The following is a 7055-nucleotide window of genomic DNA, read 5'->3' as shown; positions in this document are numbered from 1 at the left end:
CCAGAGTGGCAGCACAAGCTTACATTCCGACCTAAAGTGTAGGAGCGTTTCCCTTTCTCCTCATCTTCACAAACATCTGTCATTTCCTCACTTGTTAATTTTAGCCATTCTAACTGATGTGACATGGTATCTCACTGGGGTTTTGATTTGTATCTGGGGAAGGGAACAAGAATCAAAATCCATTAGGCACAGAGAAACCCCCCAAAACAATAAAAATAGGTCAACACCTCAGCACCTAATAGTAAAACTAACAAGACTCAATGACAAAGAGAAAATCCTGTAAGCAGCTTGGGAAAAGAGGTCTATAATATACAATGGTAGAAATATTAGATTGGCAGCAGACTTATCCACAGAGACCTGGCAGGCCAGAAGGGACTGGCATCATACATTCAGAGCACTAAATGAGAAAAATATGCAGCCAAGAATATATATCCAGCTAGGCTGTCATTGAAAATAGAAGGAGAGATAAAAAGCTTCCAGGACAAACAGAAACTAAAAGAATTTGCAAACACCAAATCAGCCCTACAGGAAATATTGAGAGGGGTTCTTAAGCAAAGAGACAGCCTGAAAAGGAACAGAACAGAAAGGAAAAGAGACAATATACAGTAGCAGTCATGTTACAGCCAAAACAATGGCACTAAATTCATATCTCTCAATAGTTACTCTGAATGTAAATGGATTAAGTTTCCCAGACAAAAGACACAGAGTATCAGCATGGATTAAAAAACAACACCCATCAATATGCTGTCTACAAGAAACTCACCTTAGACCTAAAGACACCTCCAGATTTAAAGTGGGGTGGTGGAAAACAATTTACCATGCTAATGGACATCAAAAGAAAGCTGGGGTGGCAATCCTTACATCAAATAAATTAGATTCTAAGCCAATGATAATAAGAGATGAGGAAGCACACTATATCATACTTAAAGGGTCTGTCCAACATGATCTAACAATTTTAAATATCTATGCCCCTAATCTGGAAGCAGCCAACTATATAAACCAAATAATATCAAAATCAAAGAAACACATCAACAATAATACAATAATAGTAATGGACTTTAACATTCCCCTCATTGAAATGGACAGGTCTTCCAAGCAAAAGATCAACAAAGGAATAAAGGCCTTATATGACACACTGGACCAGATGTACATCACAGATATATTCAGGACATTGAATCCCAATGCAAGAGAATACACATTCTTCCTTAGTGCAGATGGAACATTCTCCAGAACAGATCATATCCTAGGTCACAAATTAGGTCTCAACCAGTACTAAAAGACTGGGATCATTCCCTGCATATTTTCAGATGCTGATGCTCAGAAACTAGAACTCAATCACAAGGGAAAAGCTAGAAAAATCTCAAATACATGGAGGCTGAAGAGCATCCTACTAAAGAATGAATGAAATTAAAGAAGAATTGAAGAATTAAAGAAGAATTGAAAAAAATCATGGAAACAAATGAAAATGAAAACAAAACTGTTCCAAATCTTTGGGACACTGCAAAAGCATCCCTTACAGGAAGGTAAATAGCGATACAAGCCTTTCTCAAGAAACAAGGAAGGTCTCAAGTACAAACTTAACCATACACCTAAAGGAGCTGGAGAAAGTATGGCAAAAAAAAAAAAAAAAAAGTCTAAACCCAGCTAGAGAAAAGAAATAGTAAAGATCAGAGCAGAAATAAATGAAATAGAAATCAAAAGAACAGCAGAATAGATCAATGAATCTAGGAGCTGGTTTTTTGAAAGAATTACTAAGATTGATAAACCCCTGGCCAGACTTACCCAAAGGAAAAGAGAAAAGACCCAAATAAAATCATGACTGAAAGAAGAGAGATTACAACCAATGCCAAAGAAATATAAGAGATTATAAGAACATATTATGAGCAACTAACTATATGCCAGGAAATTTGACAATCTGGAAGAAATAGATGCATTCCTAGAGACATATAAACTACCACAACTGAACCAGGAAGAAATAGAAAACCTGAACAGACCCATATCCTGTAAGGAGATTGAAGCAGTCATCAAAAATCTCCCAGAAAACTAGAGCCCAGGGCCAGAGAGCTTCCCAGGGGAGTTCTACTAAACATTTAAAGAAGAATCAATACCTATTCTCCTGAAACTCTCCCAAAAAATAGAAATGGAAAGAAAACTTGAAAACTCATTCTATTTGGCAAGCATTACCTTGATCCCAAACCAGACAAAGATCCCACAAAAAAAGAGAATTACAGACCAATACCCTTGAGGAACATAGATGCTAAAATTCTCACCAAACTACTAGCCAATAGGATCCAACAGTACATTAAAAGTATTATTCACCATGACAAGTGGGATTTATTCTTGGGCTGGAAACTTGGTTCAACATCTGCAAGTCAATCAATATGATACAATATATTAATAAAGAAAGAACAAGAACCATATGATCCTTTAATAGATGCTGGAAAAGTATATGACAAAGTGGGGCATCCTTTTATGATCAAAACTCTTCAAAGAATAGGGCTACAGGGTACAGAAATCAAATCATCAAAGCCATCTATGAAAAACCCACAGTGAATATCATTCTCAGTAGGGAAAATGGAGAACTTTCCCCTAAGGAACATGACAAGTATCACCACTGCTATTCAACATAGTACTAGAAGTCCTAGCCTCAGAAATCAGACAACAAAAAGAAATTAAAGAGAGCTGAATTGGCAAAGAAGAATTCAAAATGTCCCCCTTTGCAGATGATATGATACTGTATGTGGAAAACCCAAATGACTGCACTCCAGAACTTCTAGAACTCATACAGAAATTCCGTCAAGTGCCAGGATATAAAATCAATGCACAGAAATCAGTTGGATTTTTATACACCACCAACAAGACAGAAGAAAGAGAAATTAATGAGTCAATCCCATTTATAATTGCACCCAAAACCATAAGATACCTAGGAATAAACCTAACCAAAGAGGCAAAGCATCTGTCCTCCACAAATTATTAAGAACTTATGAAAGAAATTGAGGAAGACATAAAGAAATGGAAAAACTTCCCATGCCCATGGATTGTAAGAACAATCCATATTGTGAAAATGTCTATGAATATTGTGAAAATGTCTATGATACCTAAAGCACTCTACACATTAAATGCAATCCCTATCAAAATACCATCAATTTTTTTTTCCCAAAGAAATGGAAAAAATAATCCTAAAATTTTTATGGAACCAGAAAAATCTCCAAACAGCCAAAGGAATGTTGAAAAACAAAGCCAAAGTTGGTGGCATGAAAATTCCAGACTACAAGCTCTATTACAAAGCTGTCATCATCAAGACAGTATGGTACTGGCACAAAAACAGACACATAGATCAATGGAACAGAATAGAGAGCCCAGAAATAGACCCTCAGCTCTCTGGTCAACAAATCTTTGACAAAGCAGGAAAGAATGTCCAATGAAAAAGGACAGTCTCTTCAACAAATGGTGTTGGGAAAATTGGACAGCCACATGCAAAAGAATGAAACTGGACCATTTCCTTATACCACACACAAAAATAGACTCCATATGGATGAAAGACCTCAATGTGAGAAAGGAATCCATTAAATTCCTTGAGGAGAACATGAGCAGCAATCTCTTTGGCCTCAACCACAGCAACTTCTTCCTAGAAACCAGAGTCAAGGGAAACAAGTTGGAAAATGAACTATTGGAGATTTATTAAGATTTATTAAGATCAGAAGCTTTTGCAGAGGTGGGGAAGAGTCAAGATGGTGGAGAAGTAGCAGGATGAGATGACATCGAGTAGCAGGAGATCAGCTAGATAGCTTATCAAACCATTGTGAACACCTACAAATCCAACAGGAGATCGAAGAGAAGAAGAGCAACAATTCTAGAAACAGAAAATAAACCACTTTCTGAAAGGATGGACTGGCGGAGAAGTGAATCCAGATCGACAGGAAGACAGATTGTGGGGGAGGGTCAGCTCCCGGCAGATGGCGGAGCAATGGAGCACAAAATCAAGACTTCTTTTTTAATTTTATTTTTTTTAATTGACAGAGAGATCACTAGTAGGCAGAGAGGAAGGCAGAGAGAGAGGGGTAAGCAGGCTCCCTACTGAGCAGAGACCCCCCAACGTGGGGCTCAAACCCAGCACCCTGAGATCACGACCTGAGCTGAAGGCAGATGCTCAACCCACTGAACCACCCCAGTGCCCAAAATCAGAACTTCTAAAAGTCTGCTCCAGGGGCACCTGGGTCTCAGTGGGTTAAAGCCTCTGCCTTCAGCACAGGTTGTGATCTCAGGGTCCTGGGTTTGACCCCCACATCGGGCTCTCTGCTCAGTAAGGAGCCTGCTTCCCTTCCTCTCTCTCTGCCTCCATCTCTGCCTACTTGTGATCTGTATCTGTCAAATAAATAATTAAAATCTTAAAAAAAAAAATCTGCTCCACTGAGGCACATTGTTCCAGAGGCAAAACTGGGATGAAGCTCACTTGGGGAAAGCATGGCCTCAGGTCCCATGGGGTCACAGAAGGATTGGGGATGTCTGAGTGTCACAGAGCTTACAGGTTATTAGAGAGGCAAAGCTGGCTACAGAGACAGAGCTGAGGTGTGAACTCTCAACTTGGGGTCATCTTGAACCGTAATCTGTGGCACAGGACACTGCTCTGTGAGTGGGGTCTCCACAAGACCCAGGAGACACTTCCTGGCAGAACTCAGGGATCTGCGGGGTTCAGAGTCTCCAGGCAGAGTTGTGTGCCAGAGACAGAGATGCTTAGTCACAGGCTGGGTGAGATCAGAGCATGGCCAGAAGCCAGGGAGACAGGAGTGATTGAATGCTTTTCTCTGAGGGCACACTGAGGAATGGGGCCCTGAGATCTTGGCTCCTCTGGGCCAGAGATTGGGAGGCCACCATTTTCATTCCCTTCCTCTGGAACTCTATGGAAAGTGTTCAGGGAACAAAAGCTCTCAAAAGCTAACCTGAGTGGATTACATAGCCCAACCCCTCGTAAGGGAGGTGGAATTAGCCTCGGGCAAAGACACTTGAGAATCACTACAACAGGCCCCTCGCCTAGAAGATCAACAAGACATGCAGCCAAGACCAAGTTCACTTACCAGGAGAACAGTGGAATTTCAGATGAAGAGAAAGCAAAGCATGGAATTCAAGGCTTTTTCCCATGAATCTTTAGTCTTGCAAAGTTAATTAATTTTTAAGAAATTTTTTTTTCTTCTGCTATATTTTTTTAAAACTTTTACCCTTTCCTCTTTTTTTTTTTATTTTACAGCATTGTTTATACATTTCTTTTTTTTTTTTTAATTTTTTATTTTTTATAAACATATATTTTTATCCCCAGGGGTACAGGTCTGTGAATCACCAGGTTTACACACTTCACAGCACTCACCAAATCACATACCCTCCCCAATGTCCATAATCCCACCCCCTTCTCCCAAACCCCCTCCCCCCGGCAACCCTCAGTTTGTTTTGTGAGATTAAGAGTCACTTATGGTTTCCTCTTTTAACGATTTAACTAGTTTATCTTAACAATACCTTTCATAAAAAAAAAAAAAACTTTTTTGAACCTTCATTATTATAGTCAGATTTTGTCCTTCATAGTATCTAACTTTTTTTTGTATACACATAGGCTTTTTTCTTCTTAAAAATTTCGAGTACAACTTCTAATACATCAAAATACACCCTAAATCTAGCATTGGGCTAGTATCCAAAATCTATAAAGAGCTTAGCAAACTCAACACCCAAAGAGCAAAGAATCCAATCAAGAAATGGGCAGAGGACATGAACAGACATTTCTGCAAAGAAGACATCCAGATGGCCAACAGACACATGAGAAAATGCTCTGTGTCACTCAGCATCAGGGAAATACAAAAGCTGGACATATCACAATCCCACATTTTAAGATTTTAAGATATACTACAAACTATACTAATCAAAACAGCATGGTACTGGCACAAAAACAGAAACAAAAATAAGTGGAACAGAATAGAGAGTCAGAAACCCACACTTATATGGTCAATTAATCTACAAGGAATGAAGACTACATGATTATGAAAAGACAGTCCTTTCAATTAATGGTGCTGAAAAAAAACTGTACAGATACATGTAAAAGAATAAAACTGAACCACATTCTTATACCATACACAAAAATAAGCTCAAAATGGATTGAATACCTAAATGTGTGACATGACATGATAAAGCTCCTAAAAGGAAATAAAGGCAGCAATTTCTCTGACATTGTTTGCAGTGACATTCTTCTCGAATGTTTCCTCAAGCAAAGGAAACAAAAGCAAAAATAAACTACAAGGACTACACCAAAATAAGTTTTTGCACAGGGTAGAAAAGCATCAGCAAACCAAAAAAGCAAGTAACAGAATGAGAGACAATATCCACAAATGACATATCCAATAAGGGGTTAATATCTAAAATATGTAAATAACTTATACAATGCAACACCAAGAAAGGAAATAATCTCCCTGATATGAGGAAGTGGTGATGCAACATGGGGGCTTAAGTGGGTAGGAGAAGAATAAATGAAACAAGATGGGATTGGGAGGGAGACAAACCATAAGTGACTCTTAATCTCACAAAACAAACAGAGGGGTGCTGGGGGGAGGGGGTTTGGGAGAAGGGGGTGGGATTATGGACATTGGGGAGGGTATGTGCTTTGGTGAGTGCTGTGAAGTGTGTAAACCTGGCGATTCACAGACCTGTACCCCTGGGGATAAAAATATATGTTTATTAAAAAAAAATGGGCAAAGGACCTGAATGGACATTTCTCAAAGAAGACAAACAGAGGAAGGGATACCTGGCTGACTCAGTCAGTAAAGCATGCAGCTATTGGTCTCAGGGTCATGAGTTCAAGCCCCACATTGGGCATGGAGCCTTCTTCAGAGGAAGGAGAAAGAGAGGAAGGAAGAGAAGGAGGAGGGGAGATAAAGGGGGGCACATAAAAAAACTCCACGTACTTTTAATGTGCTATGTATTATATACTGTATTATTACAATAAAGCTAGAGAAAAAGAAAAAATCATATGATCCAGTAATTCCAACACTTGGCATTTACTTAAAGAAAACAAAAGA

Source organism: Mustela putorius, unplaced genomic scaffold (genome assembly GCF_011764305.1).
Source record: "Mustela putorius furo isolate JIRA1106 unplaced genomic scaffold, ASM1176430v1.1 tig00000430_pilon_pilon_pilon, whole genome shotgun sequence".
Lineage (NCBI taxonomy): Eukaryota > Metazoa > Chordata > Mammalia > Carnivora > Mustelidae > Mustela > Mustela putorius.
This window is presented reverse-complemented; position numbering follows the sequence as displayed.